Source organism: Myotis nattereri (assembly GCF_964212035.1).
Source record: "Myotis nattereri genome assembly, chromosome: 16".
NCBI lineage: Eukaryota > Metazoa > Chordata > Mammalia > Chiroptera > Vespertilionidae > Myotis > Myotis nattereri.
In genome coordinates, this window is record NC_138091.1 from 55,226,196 (window position 1) to 55,241,086 (window position 14,891).

At 68.0% G+C, this 14,891-nt stretch overlaps 1 protein-coding gene across 11 annotated transcripts in view; it reads right to left on the reverse strand.

The window, feature by feature from the left end:
* RBFOX3 (RNA binding fox-1 homolog 3) overlaps nucleotides 1-14,891 on the reverse strand; it is a 145,477-nt gene that overhangs the window by 102,526 nt on the left and 28,060 nt on the right. For all 11 annotated transcript variants that reach the window (XM_081110364.1, XM_081110366.1, XM_081110372.1 and 8 more), the window contains exon 2: nucleotides 6,908-7,074. The gene's annotated coding sequence lies outside the window, so the exon portion shown is untranslated. The remainder of the gene's footprint in view (nucleotides 1-6,907; nucleotides 7,075-14,891) is intronic.

Here is a 14,891-nt window from a genome sequence, read left to right on the forward strand (position 1 = left end):
GCCCATGGCCTCGTGAGGACAGCGGTGTCACCTCTGCGGGCCCAGCGTTTGGAGGCTGGCTGTGCCCCCAGGAAGGGCTGGTGTGCTCCCCTGGCGAGGGGCGTGGGGCGACGGGAAGAGGAGGCCAGGGGTGCTGCTCAGCACCCCCCGATGCCCAGGACGGCCCCCCGCCCCCAACCAGGAATGGGCCGCCGCGAGGTCAACGTGCTGAGGTGGAGCAACCCTGACACCAAGTCAAACACGGGCTCTGACCGACCCGCCGGCCGGCGACAGAGGGAAAGCACCAAGCGACACGCGTGGGAAAGCGCTGCTTCCGAGGCGGGGCCACGCCTGACCCGCTGGCCCCACTGAGCCTCCCAGACTCCAGCCCGAGCGGATGGCTGGCCTCTGCCGCTGCTGGAGGCGCTCAGCCCACGCGCTCCGGGGAGGGCAAGAGGCAGGGCGAGGCCTCTCTTATTCTGCTATTGCCACCGCCACCGCTGCCACGGCCACCGCTGCCACGGCCACCACTGCCACGGCCACAGCTGCCACGGCCACCATGGCCACGGTCACCACTGCACAGGCAGCAGCACCCAGGCCTTTCCCCAGGGCTGTTCTGCAAGCCAGTCTCCCCCCAGTTAACCCTGAGGCCCTGGCAGCCACGGTGACGCGAACGTCACTCCTACATTGCTGGACTCAGACCAGGACATCCGGATGGGACGCACGGAGAGCGCAAGACCCCTCAGCGAGCGGCGGCGGCGCGAAACCTCCCCCTGCGCCCCCACGAGTCTCCTTCCTCTCCCCCAAAGCACTTCCAACCAGCGGGGACACTGCAGGGACGTCCGCGATAGAGCGGAGAAGGGAACTCGTCATGGGTGGGCCACGCTCGCTCCTGCCCCAGGGGCCGCGCCACCGCCCTCAGGTTTGGGGAAAACGCCACCAAGACCGACAATGGGTCCAAGAACAGGAACATGGCCCAGCCGCTGGCTCAGGGCTGAGCGTCAACCTAGGAACCAGGAGGTCAGGGCACAGGCCCAGGTTGTGGGCTCGATCCCCAGTGGGGGGCATGCAGGAGGCAGCCGGTCCATGGTTCTCTCCTGTCATGGATGTTTCGATCTCTCCCTCTTCCTTCCTCTCTGAAATCAATTAAAATAAAAATTAAAAATAAAAGGAACAGGAACAGAGACGCCTGGCAGAGGGGGGGTCCCAGCCCACAGAGGAGGCTGCTGGGCTGCCCGGCCCCAATTAATGCGGGTACATCTGTTGGGCGGGCGGAGGACAGGCACAGAGTCCCCCGCGGACAGCTGCCTGCAGGCGGCCTGCGAGGTGCGGGCGCCGGGGGAGGCCGCAAGCTGGCTACCACGTGCCTGGGAGAGGGAGGGAGGGCAGGCTGGGAGGGAGGCGGCTCTTTTTATAGCAAGAAAACAAACAAATGGTTTTGCTCTAAGAAGCCAAAAAGGGAAAGAGAGAGAGAGCATGTGTCTGCCGTCCAGGACGGGCACTCAGGGCGGCCTCGTGGTCGCCCGAGGAGCGAGGAGCGAGGCCAGGAGCCGCCTTCCGCCCCCTGACAGCCAAGGACGGGCTGGCCAGTGCCACACGGCCCTGGTGATGCGCTGGGCACAACCCGGGCACCGTGCCTCCCACTCTGTGCGGAGCCCAGGGACGCTGGACGGTTTCTCCCCCATTTGCACAGCCTTGGGGCTCAGCCAGTGCATGCGGCCCCCCATAGTGAGGGGGGAAGCAGGGCTGGCCCAGCTCTGAGCCCCGCCCACCGAGGGCCGTGCCCAACGAGCCAGCCTTGAGCAGAACCCTCCCGAGACTCCCTCATTCCCCTTCCCTGTCCCCCTCCTCCATCCTCTGCGCTTCCGAACCCCCAACTGGTTCAAGTCACCGTGACCATGGCCTCTGGGCCACCCCCCACCCCGCACGGGAGCTGGCACTGCGCTCCCGCCTTCTGCCTTTGTTCGCGCCCCTAGAAGCCCGGCTGCTCCTCCGTGAGAACGCGCAGCCCATGATAAGCAGCATGAACTATTTATGCCCCGCGAACATCTTTATTATTATTTTTCTCTCCTCCAGAAACACCCGCCCGCCGTCCTGTCGGGTCCCCACCGCTGGGGCCTGGAGGGCGGCCCGGCGCTCCCTCCGGCCCTGCCCGGCGAGCAGACGGCGTGTGGGCGTGCGGTACCAGCCTCCTGGCAATCGGAACAGCTGTTCCCGTTAGAAAACGCTAATTGCCATCCATCAGGACGGCACCTACCCGCATTGACATGCAGGCGCGCACGCAGGGAGATCTACATCTCCCCGCGCCACGCTCGCCGCATGCTAACTAGCGGGAGCGGCCGGAGGCCGGCACCTCCTCCCGAGGGGACCCGCCCCAGGACCCTCGGCAAGTGAAGGGCGTCCCTCCATGGGTGTCCCCCTCCCCCGCCCCTGGCCTCTCGCCCGCCCGACCGCCCGCCCTGGGGGTGGACATGGGGTCAGGCCTCTGAACAGGGCGCCTGCGGAGACGGGACGTCCCTAGGAGCTCTCCTCCTCCAGGGGGACCGGGCGGAAAAGTTGCGGCGACACCACGTGTCCCGGGAACCAGAGCTTCCAAATTAGAAGGGCGCTCCCCAAGCTTCCTGCCCGAGCGCGTGGGGGGGCTCTGGGTTCTCGGCCCCAGCTGCCCCCTCTCCAGGTGAGCCACCCCCAGGTGTGCCCGTGGCAGGTGGGACCGCACTCTGGCCCCACCTCCATCCTCTCGCCCTGGGGCACGGGTGACACACCCCACTTCCCGACCCCGGGGGGAAAGCCACCGCCCATGGGAAGCTGTGGGCCTCCCGTCCGCAGGGACAAGCCGCCCCCGCCCCCTGTCCCCGGCCGAGCACAGCTGCCTGGGCCCCAGCCCCGGGGCGCCGTCACGCTGAGAAAAATGATAACCAGCCCTTCCCTCCGACTCAGAAAACGAGGCAAACCGGCCGCATCCACTGCTTCCCAGACAGACCCTGAGCCTGTGCCCGCCCGGCAAAGCATGCCAGCTTCTCCGTCTGCCACATGCAGGCGCGTTCAGGGTCCCCGCGGCCCGGCAATGCCGGCTGGGAGGCTGCGCGGTCTCCCGTGGGGGTGGCCCACCCAGTGCCACGCTCCTGGGGGGTGGGGGCGGTTGGGGTGCGGGCGGAGCCCGAGGCCGAGCGTGTGCTCGGGGGAAGAGAGAGCCAAGCATTTTGCAAAGAGCCTGGGAGGCCGGGTGAGATGCTAAATCGTTTAGAAGCCAGTCTCTCCTTGCCTGGGGGACGCTGTGAGCAACAGAATCCTCTAGAATAACGGCCGAGCCAATGACGTGCTGGCTCACAAACAAGAGGCAACGTTCAATAACGTTCATTGATTTCGGAGAGGAAGGGAGCGGGAGCGAGAGAAAGACACATCGATGATGGGAGAGACTCATCCCGCACGCCTCCTGCCGGGGACCGAGCCCTCACCCGGGCAGGCGCGCCGACCGGCGATGGAGCCGTGGCTCCTGGCTTATCGGCCGACGCGCAGCCACTGAGCCCGCCGGCCGGCCGGAGGAAGCATTTCGAGGGAGATGGCTACAGCGAGGTCCAGAAACCTGCTATGTGTTGAGCCCGTGCTCTTAAGAAAGCCACGTGGGGACAGGAGACGGGTGAAGGGGAGCCGGGACCAGGAGGGAGGTCCGTGGCGGGAATGCAGAGCGGCGGCCTGCTGCCGGCTTCACGCACCTGGCAGGGCCCCTGGGCAGAGGGCGGAGGGCAGGGCCTGGGCGACACCCATTGCATTAACATCCTCCCCCAGACCCGGACATAGGTCTGTGTGGAACTCGGTGAGTGGTTCCCGGTCCCTCCACGAGGTCGACATCCCGGTCACCCCTCGGCAGCTGCAGGCGCCACACCCTGCGCGTCCTGCCCTCTGACCACTGACCCCCGCCCTTGCTCAGCGTCCCCAGGAGCCAAGGTCACTGGCGCACCCACACCAGCCGCCCCCCGTGCCTCGCGAGGAGAGAGATGGCTGTTCCGCCCCCGTGCTGCCCCCCCACATACACACACACACGGGCAGGCTCACCTTGACTCTATGTCTAATTCCATTTTTATCCCCGGCGTTTGCTGACACGCGCTTTCTCCTCTTTGCCCACAGAACACAGGTGCCTTTGAAAGCGCCGGGCCTGGGAATTCTCAAGGCGCCTCGCAAACCAGATAAACAGTTTCCTGCCGACCCGTAAAGTCCTCCCGGCCCCTCTGCCCGCCGTGGAGGTCACCTCCGGCCCAGGTGTCCGTGGAGGACATAGCGGCGAGGATTCTAGGGCATCGCGTCAAGGGGCCCGGCCGGGTGCCCATGGGGCCGTGAGACCAGCGAGACCAGAGTCCCCCTCCAGGGAGGCCCATCACCCGCCCTCGGGGCCTTTCGAGAAAAACCCACTGAGTCTCCAGGCGCCGTCTGCAGGATGAGCGGCCCAGGGTCTGCGTGAGGTCGGTACTGGGGGGAGGGGGACACTGGAGGGGAACAGTGGGGGTCATGCAGAGGTCACCCTTCCTCTCCTCATCTTCCTCTCCGACGGTATTTTTAATACATTTTTATTGATATCAGAGAGGAGGAGGAGGAGAGAGAGAACACCATCAATGATGAGAGAGAACCATGGATCGGCTGCCTCCTGCACACCCCACACTGGGGATGGAGCCCACAACCCAGGCGTGTGCCCGGACCGGGGATCGAACCCTGACCTCCTGGTTCCTAGGTCGATGCTCAGCCACGGAGCCACGCCGGCCGGGCCTCTCTGAGAGTCTCGAAGGCGAGAGTGGGTAGCAGCGCCCTCAGAAAGCAGAGCAGGTCCCGACCCCCAGCCCCTGCGGGCGGGGCCCTGTTTGGACTTGGGGTCTTTGCTGACGGCTCAGAGCTCAGGTGAGGGCCTCCTGCAGGGGGCGGGCCCTAGCCCCACGGCTGCTGTCCTTCTGGCGGGAATGTGGACACAGGCAGGGGGACACACACACAGAGGTGAGGAGGTCCCACGATGAGGGAGGCAGACTGCATGGACACCCCTACCCGCCAGGGGGTGGCAGCGATGCAGGTGACCCCCCCCACCCCCCCACCCCCCGGTTCCCAGAGAGAGTGGGCCCGGGTTCTGGGCTCCCCACCTCCAGCATCAGGAGAGAATAAGTCTCTATTGTTTTAGGGCCCCTGCCCCACATCAGTGGTCCCATGTGGCAGCTCCTGACACCCCCCCAGGGGCCCCGCCCACAGGTCCCTCCCACCGCGGCTCTGATGAGACCCTGTGGGTGCGGCCTCTCCTCACCCCTCCCATCTGGGGAGCAGCCAGCGCTTCCAGCGCTCTACAAACTCCTCTCACCTTAATTGCTCCTAATGCTCCAACACCTGGTGACTAACAGGCTCTAATTGGGCAGCGCCAGGCGGGGACAGGGACAGGGATGGGGACGGGGACGGGACGCGCTGGGAGCCCTGTCACTGGGCCTCGGCGCCCGGGAGTCACCAAGGAAGAGCACTGGCCGCCTCCTGTTTCTAAGAAAATGTCCCACCAACGCCAACGAGAAGCTTTACCTCCCACCCACCCACACAGCACCAGGACGGGACGGGAAGACGCCAAACGCAGACGGCACGAAAGGTCACCAGTGCCAGCGAGGTCCGGGCCGTCCCGTCCGTGTGGGCAGCCAGGGGCGTCCGGAGGCGGCGTGGAGGGCTGGGGGCGTGGAGGGCCAGGGGCGTGGAGACCCATGAGGAGCCGGTCCAGGCCACCTCGAACTTATAGAAATGGGCGGGGGGGGGGGGGACAGGGGGGTGCAGCTGAAGCTGGCCTCAGCACTCTTCCTGAATCTTCTCCAAATGCATGTAGCCAGGGGCAGGAGCCGGGTGTTTCTAGAAGGACCAGGTCGCCAAGCTCCAGTCTCGGTGGGGGCAGCAGGCGGGGCCCCGAGGGAGGGAGGAGCCGTGGCATCGCTCAGGTAGGGCACCTGTCCTGCCGGGCTCCCCGAGGGGCAGGAATTCATCCGCCCGAGTGCGGGGACATCCCCTTGGCTCCGCGTAACCACATAAAGCCCCGCTCTCCGCCCCCTCCACCATCGCCATCGCCATCGCCACCACCATCGGGAGCGCCTGGATGCCGACCAGGCGGCACAATGGACAGCGCGGGAGGTGGATCACTCCAGGTGACTGACGGGAAGTCGCACGGCGCCACGCGTGGGTCCGTCCCAGGGCAGACAGGCGGGTTTGGATGTTGGGGTGCGGGTGACCACCGCGGGTGCCCCGGGCACAGCTAGGATGCCCTCCACCTGCCCGCCACGCCACGTGGGGGACGGTGACCTGTGCCGACCACGGGAGCGGCTCTGCGCGGGCCTCCCAGGCCTGCCCTTCGTCCCCTTTGTAGTGAAACCAGAGCCCTGGGCGGAGCTCCCGGGGGTTCCACGGGTCTTTCTAGAAATGATCGAAAACGAGGGGCGTGGGCACCCTCCACTTCACAGCCAGGGGGTCAGAAGCACAAGGGGCTGGAGGCGTGGAGGGGCTGGGTCTGCCACCAGCGCCACTGTCGCTGCCGGAGGGGAGGGCAGCCCCACGCGAGGTGGCACGGGCGAGCACCGACCCGCTGAGCCGACGAAGGCGTCACCGGGCCCACGAGCAGGGCACGGTCAGGCCCGCCCTGGCCTCTGGCCATTTGTGCCAACGCCAGTCAGTGGGCACCACACCCTGGCCCCCTCCGCCCGCTGAGCTCCGCGGCCGGGCTGGCGGATTTCGGGGCACAGGGAGCAGCCACTCCTCACAAGTCCCCCCGACACATCCCCGGGGACCTGCCGATCCCCCGGAGCCACGGCCCACGGTCTGCGCCCTGACGCAGCCGAACGCCCTGCGGTCCCGGGGCGAAGAGAATGGCCCGTGAACTGTGTCCATCACGAACGGCAGCTCAGCACAGGCGTGGCGGCCGCAGCCTTACCTGGCGGGGCAGGTGCGCTCTGTTCTCCGGGCCCTGGGAGGCCCCACGGGTCCCTCCGGAACTGCCTGGGGGTGGACAGTGGCAGTGGCGGTGGCGGTGGAGGGTGGATAGGGACAGGTGTCGGCAGGAAGAGGCTCAGGAGCTCAGAGAAGGCCGCTGCCTCCCACCTGAAGGAGAAGAGAAAGAAAACGCTGAGCTGAGCGCCTTGGGAGCAGAGGTCTGTTTGACATGAAGCAAACCCTGCGAAGCCGGCCCTGTGGTCCCCAATGCCCTCCCCAACCCCCCCACCCCCTCACCCCCGGGTCCTGCCACGCCCTCGGCCAGACCACGCCCAATACGCCCAGCCCGGGCCCTTCTCCGGGATCCCCTCCTTCCAGTGCCACGCCCAGGCACAGTCCTCCTGGGAGCCCCCAGGCCCCGAGTTATTGGGGGGCCCTCACCCCTGAAGTGATGGAGGAGGCCCCAGAGCTTGCAGTCCTGGTGACCTGGGCACAGGGATGCCAACCTCTGGCCTCTGTGTGCGGCCTCAGGGGCTCACAGAGCATCAGCCTGATGCCTGTCTGCGCCGTCTCCCCCCGCCCCCCATCTGGGAGCCCTTGGGGACAGCATCGCCGCATGGAGGTGCGTGGGCACCTTCCTGGTGACTTGCGTGTGACCTCCATGGAGGCAGGGGGAGGAGCCGATGACCTTGCCCAGCCCTCTCCCGCCTCGGACTCCTGAGCCCGGGGTCACCTGCCCTCATGGCATCACCCCGCCAGGGGCCTCAGTCCCCCCACCCCCGATCGAGGAACCGCTGGAGAAACACGAAAGCTCCTATCTCAGTTCGGGGGTGACTCGGGGCCCACGCCGTCGGAACTCCTAAGACCTCGACAGCTCCGTGCGGAAACAACTGGATGTTTCAATGACAGAGAAACTGTCGCCCGGACGGACCACAGATCTCAAGTCAAAGAGATCTCGTCCCCACGGCTCCCGGGCGTGCCCACAGCGGGGTCGGCGACAGCAGCCCCATCCACGTCTGCGAAGAAGCAGCAATCGGGCCATGACGCCGAGGCGCCCACGCTCGGGGCTGGGAGACCCGTCCCAGGGGCAGGAAGGCCACAGCCACGGTGCCCCCAAGGCCTCCGTCCGCATCGCCGCTCGTCAGCTCTCGTGCCCGGAGATGACACGGAAAGCGTCCTCACCCCTGACCCCCGCGCTGGCCCCTGCACACCTGGCACAGGGACGGAGTCCACGCCGGGCCCTCTGTGGCACCAGGCAGGGACGGGCACAGGGCCCACGGGGTTGCGGTGTGGACAGGTGGGCACACAGAGCGGTGCAGGGGCGGCACACCTGCCCCCTGGCGCACATTGCCCCCTCAACCGCCCAGCAGATAACCAGAGGCTGCCCCCCTCCAGCAGGGACGAGGCCCGGCCCTGGACCGGCCCCCTAGAGGCTGCAGGTGCAGGAGCTGGTGCAGACGGGCAGACGAGGGCGGACGGGCAAGCAAGGGCCAGCGCAGCCCGCCTCCCTCTCCTCCCCCGCCTCCTGCCCTGTCTCTGGGTGTGGACACGGACCGCCGTCCGGCACAGGAGGCCCCTGCTGGGCTCCGGTCACCAGCAGCCACGGGTTGGAACCTGTAAGAGGACCTGGAGGCAGGACAGGGAAACCGGGTGAGGCATAAGGGCACCGAGGCTCGGTTCCTGCAGACCCTGCCCGACGTCTGTGCCGTGGCTGCCTCCACGGAGCCGCATGGAGCGAGGAGGAGGAGGAGGAGGAGGAGGAGGGGGGGGGGGAGAAGGAGGGTGTGGGAGTGGTTGCCAGACCCTGCGGAGGACAGGGAACGGGTCCAGGGCTCTCCTTGCCCCCGGGCTCCCGGATCACCAAGCCACCAATCACAGGGCGGGCGAGGAGCGCTGTGCAGCCATCTGTCGGGGGAGCTGGGGAGCAGGTGCCCGCTGGGCAGGAAGCTGGCCCGGGTGACCTCCGCGTCCTGGCCCATCTTGGCTTCCAAGTGCTGTCAACTCTCCAGGAGGGAGCCCGCTGGCGGCCCCCCGTTCCAGCAGCTCGGCCCGGCCACAGAGCCTCTCGGCCAGCAACACGCAGCCTGGGCCCCGGCGGGGTGAGGCCGAGTCAGGGCAGCAAGGACAGGCCGCTGAGCGGGACCCGGCCTCACCCCGTCCTGTCTGTCCCAGGTCGGGAAGCTGGGGGCAGGGATCACGTCGCCAGTCAGCAAGCCTCGGCGGGAGGAAACGTCGGGTCCAGAGGAGAAACGGGCCAGGCGGGGAGGGGGGACGTGCCTGGCCTTCCCCCGCTGCCCCCGCCCGCTGCCCAGCGGGAGCTGAGACCCGCCCAGGCCCTGCGTGTGGAGGAGCAAACGTCTGCAGACGTTCCCACCCGCACGCCATCCCGGGAGCCCGCGGGGCAGGGCTGAGCCAGGGACAACTCCTGGCCGTTGGGCCGCCCGCTGCCGCCGGAGACAGTAAGGAAGCCCCGCCCACTCGGGAGGCGCCAGCGGCCTCAACGGAGGGACACTTCGGGTGTCGCGATGCTTCTGTCATCGCACCCCGGCTCCGGGCCCCAACCCCCTTCACACCACCGGTCCCCGCGGCAGAGCGGCATCTGGGATGGGCCCCTGGAGCCTGGCGGGCCTCACCCCCACGCCGTCGGCAGGAGCCAGGTGCGGCCTGTGCTGCCACGGAGCTGCCTCTCCAGCCCTCTCGTGCCTCCGTTTCCCCAGCTGAGCAGGTGGCACGGCACGAGATCATCCACAAAAGCCCTCTGACCCTCCCGTTGGGCCGAAAGCCCAGAGAAGGAGGCATTTGCTAGAAGTTTCCAATGAGCACATGTGACTTTACAATCGGAGAAAAGCCAACCTCGCACCAGGAGCACACGGAAGGGGCGCCCACACCCCCCTGCCGGCCCCCGATGGCGGCGGAGGGGCCTCATGCTCCCGGGGGCAGAGCCAGCCACGTCCCAGCTGAGGACGGAGCCCCAGACCTGCCAGGTGGGGATGGAGGTTCACGGAAAGCCGCCACGCCTGCCCGCCCCCCCACCCTGGCTGGCAGGAGGCCCGTGGGCGTGCTCCAGGCAGGCCCGGTGGTCCTCGTGGCCCCCAGGGGACTCAGCTCTGACCCAGGGACCCCTGGCCAGCGGGGTGGCCCACAGGGCACCACGCCCGGGTCTGGCCAGTGTGCAGGCCACGTGAGCGAGAGCGAGGCCCAGCCACGGCTGGCAGCCGGCCACCCGCCCGCGGACGACATGCTGATTTCTATGCGCCACTGGGCCTGCCAGGTCCCACGACCTTGGCGTCCGGGGCCACGGGGGAAGGACACGTGCGCTCAGCCCCTCCGCCGCGCATCCATTAACAGTCACCGAGCCGGGGCTGTAATTACAGCGAGTGATTAACGGCCGCGGGCGCCTGTCACGCGGGAGCAGATTAACCGCAGAGGCTGGCGCGCCGCGCTCTCCTCAGACCCGTGCCTCTCAGACACAGCCGGCGCCCGGGAGCGGTGATTAATGGCGGGAGGAGAGCGGGGGCATCGCTGTGGCACTGTCTCGGGCTTTTTCCTCTTGCTGGCCTGGCAGAGGGGTGTGGGGGGTGCGGGGGGGGGGAGCAGGCCTCGCTCCACCTCCCCAGCCACCGTGCACCCCGGGCAGCGGCTCCCCAACCAGAGGGGGAGGCAGGGCAAGGCCACATCCACGTGGGCCACGGGCATCGGGAGCCAAGAGACACAGCCCTTCCCTCCCCTTCCCGACGATGCCCAGGGCCGCTCCCGGGCAGAGGCCTCGGCCGGACTGTCGCCATCCAGCGAGGGTGCCAGGTCCGCAGGACACCTGCCCAGGCAGCAGAGGGCGCCGGGGAGCCTGGGGCTGGGGCACCCTCCTGAGGATGGTGGGGCAGAACCCCCAGGCGGGGGCGGAGAGGGGGGGAGTCGCTGCAGGCACACGGATGTTCTGGCGTCCGCGCAGACGGAATGGCACTGTGTTCCTGTCATAGGCTGACACGCAGCGTGACACGCCCGTTCATCCAGGTATGAAACCCCCGTGTTGGGTGCTGGGAAGCAGACGGTTTAGGGACAAAGTCCTGCCTAAGAGGCTCTCGGTCTGTGGTCACGGGAACCCGGCACGTGACGAGGGCTGTGAGGACGAGGCCGCACAGGGTGCCCACAGGGCACGGCTCTGCCCTCGTGGGAGGGGATGGCGCAGGAAGGGCGGGCAGCGGAGGTGAAGTGAGGTAACACCGGCTGGAAGCCCATCACCATCGCACCCGGCCGATGGCCACGCCCCAGTTCCCACGGGCCCCGCCCACAGCGAAGGGCACCGCAGGGCGGCCGGGCAGGCCTCGCAGCCACAGCGCAGCCCCTTACACGCCCTGTGGCCTCCAGCGACGCCCCCACATCCCGTCCTTCCCTCTCTCCTCGACGGAAGTCACAAAGGTGAGCAGAGGGCGGTGTGGGCTCGGACATGGACGCAGGGCTCTGTGACCCGGCCCGGCCCCGAGACCCGGGTGACCCCGGACCCTTCTGCTGTGTGTGCGTGGAGAGTGCAGACACACTCACACACTCGGCCACGGCCCAGGCGACCATGCACGCGTGCGGGGCACCACACTCACCAGTGTGCACCTGGCACCTCACTGAGCCCCACACCGACCCACGAGGAAGGTTCTAGAACCGCCCCGGCTCACACACCTACTCCAGGAGCTCGGAGTCGGCCAGGCCCATGTCACCCTCCTCCTTCCAGAGCCTGGCTCCAGCTGAGACGCTCTCTCCAGCACCTCAGCCGAGGTCTCCCCCACCCCATCTCCACCCCCGGACCAGCCCTGGGCCCAGGCTCCGTGCCACAGCCAGAGCGTCCCGGACAGCAGTGAGCTCCCGCCAGGGGAGGGTCAGCTGCCGCGGCGTCAGCCAGCACCCCCGCTTGACCGACGTCCCATACAGCAAACGAAGAGAACCCCATCGCCTGACACGCTCCGTCCGCACGGGGTTAGGGCCCAGCAGGAAGGGAAGGCGTTGAACCGAGACGCAGGCCTCAGCGCGGCCCCTACCCTGGGGTCCCCAAAGCTCCCTCCTGGGCCCACAGAGCCAGGCCGCTGACCTGTGCCTTGTCCGTCCGTCCGTCCTGCCGCCCAGGCGCAAGGCCGCGGGCTGCTCTGAGGCCTCCCTGGCCGTGCGCGGGGGGGGGGGGGAGGGGGGGGGACAGGTGGGACAGAGGACGCCGAGCGGGAGGCGTGACGGCGTGGCCCCGCCGTGGGGGACACTCCCTGCGGCGGGCATGTAATAGGACTCATTCCTGGGGGGCGTGGCCATCTCGTGCTGAACTGCACCCCGAAACCTGCCTGTCCCCTGGGGGCCCCTCTCTGCCTGCCTCCCGCCAGGCCCCTGCGCGCTTGGAGCCTGGGTAGGTGGCCCGGACGCCACGCCCTGCCCGTCTTCCTCCTGGTCAGTTGCTGCTACAGTGTCACTGCGAGCAGGACCCTCCCCACCCGTGTCCTGCCCACGGCATTGATGGCGCCTCTCCTGGGGCCAGGCCTGGGTCCGAATGAGAGGCTCCTGCCCCACACGCTTGTCCCTCGCCAAAGCCATCATGTCCAGACACGAAGGACCATGCTGGGCGATCCCACTCACAGGCGGTCCCCGGAGCAGTCAGACCCACGGAGCCGTGGGGTGGGGGGGTGGGGGGCTGGGAGTGATTCAGGGGACGGATGTCAGGTTGGAGACGGACGGGTGGCGTGGATGCGGGTAATGCCGCTGCCCTGGGCCCGTAAGCACGGCCTACACAGTACATTTACGCCGCGTGCGTTTGACCAGGATAAATGTAAACAGGCCGCAGGCACGCTGGGCCTGGGGGCGCGGAGGGGCGTGCGGGAGAGCGCCTGCTGCTGCCAGGACTCAGCGCCGAAGACCTGCGGGCACAGCCCTGGGCCACCTGGGCAGGGGGCAGCGGAAAGCCTGCCGCCGGCCACCACGGCCTTGCCGCCCTGAGAGGCAGGGCCGGGAACGCCCGCGGGCCCACGTGGGGGTTTCACCATCGTGTCAGCGTCTCCGGCAACGTCAGGGAGCGTCCCCTTCTAAAGACACCCCCCTCGTTCCTGCCCGGCTCCCACCAGCGGCTCCAGGAAGCCCTCGGCGGCCCTGACTGGACACCAGGCTTGCGGCCGCTCCAGCCCGTGAGCAGTGGCTGGTTGGTCGGTCAGTCGGCCAGGGATCCGCCCGGTGCCGGCGGGAGGCGCGGAGCGGCTGCGAGCGCCGTAATTACAAGGAGATAAGACGATCAGGTGTAATTAAACCGCGTCCAAGGCCAGACCCTCCCCTCCCTGGACTGCAAAATAAATTACCCGGACGTCGGCAGGGCTGAGCTATGGAAACAATTAAACAGAAATTAAATCTAATTCCCGCCTGCTCCCAGCACAGAGGAGTGCGTGGCTTCCCTCTCCCTCCTCGCCGCGCTCGCCGCTGGGACGGTGACGGGAATTAATCACCGGGCAGGCGACGAATGCGATCCATCACCCGCCAGCGCACCGGCCGCCTGACCGCCGCTCTCGGCCGCTGGGAAATGCGGAGGAGACGCCGTCTGGGAGGAAGGAGGCCAGGCCGAGGGGGTGGCTGACAAGTGCGCGTGGCCCCGGGGACGGACCAGCTTCCTCCGGGCGGGGTCCAGCCGGAAGGAGGCGTGGAGACAGCCCGTGTCCCTGGGCCTTCATATCCCTCAGAGCGAGGCGCACACGTGTGCATACGCTCATGTACACGTGTGTGCGTGTGAATACATGTGCACATGCACAAACATTCATGCACACACATGCACACACCCCACCTCCCCCAGAGAGGCCCGGGGTTCGGCTCTGGATCCACGGCGCAGAGAGATCAGACCCACGTTGGCGTCACCCATGAGGGGACGCACCAGGGAAGGACTCTGGAGCCAACGCTCCCTTGGTCTCCAGCAGAACCGGTGGCGACCGCCTCACCTGCCCCACTTGCTCTCGGAGCCGCCGGAGCTGCCGCCCGGCCTGCCTCCGCCTCCCGGCGACCGTCCTCCCGCACTCGCCCTCCCCAGCCTGAGCGTCTCTCATTACCACTGCGCTCGGGGCCGCCCGGGCTCTGCACTCTGCAGACTGCGCACCCCCAGGCCTCACAAAATTCCCGGCCTAAACGTGCGCCTGCCACAGGCGGCCACACACTTCATCGCCCCGCCCGATGCCCGGGCAGGGCCAGACCGAGGGATTTCTCGGGCCTCCTACGGCCCGCGGGCCCGACGATCCCCCCCCCTGCGGTACGAGAAGCGGAGGGCGGGCGGCCCGTCCGTGCGCCTGGTGGCCCCGTGCGTTCCCTCCCAGCCCCGACCCAGCTGGGTCTCGCACGTCTGTGGCTGACGGGGGCACCTGCTTCCCCACAGGCCCACGTGTGCGTGCCTACCCCATCCTCCAAGGAGGCTCTGAGCTGTGCACATGGCGCCGTCTGCAAACCGGGGGCCCCTCCATCTGCTCCCACACTCCCCCCTTCCCCTGAGGAACCTGCACGGGGTGCCGTGCGCACAGCAGATGAGCCAACTATTTCTGACCCAGTTGGTCCTGGAGCGCCGGCAGCCACAATAGAAGCGCACCCCGGACCAAATGGGGGGGGGGGTGCAGGCAGGTGGCCCCTCACTGGGACCAGCAGGGGGAGGGCTGGCCGAGGGGGGAGGGCGTGGCCGGGTCCCAGCAGAGCAGCACTCAGAATCCCGCCCCCTCTGCTTGCTCGGGATTTGCAGGGTTCAATTGTGTGCGCCCCCCCGACCCCCCTGCCCCCAGAACAATAAATGAGGGCCTAACCTCTGGTGCCTTAGTGGGAACAGGGAATTTGCAGATGTGATTACGGTGTAGCTGAAGGCCGGCCGGCGAGGCTCAGTGGGTGAGCGTCCACCTAGGAACCAGGAGGTCCGGGTTCGATTCCCGGTCAGGGCACAGGCCCGGGTTGCGGGCTCCATCCCCAGCGCGGGGCGTGCAGGAGGCAGCTGATCCATGATTCTCTCT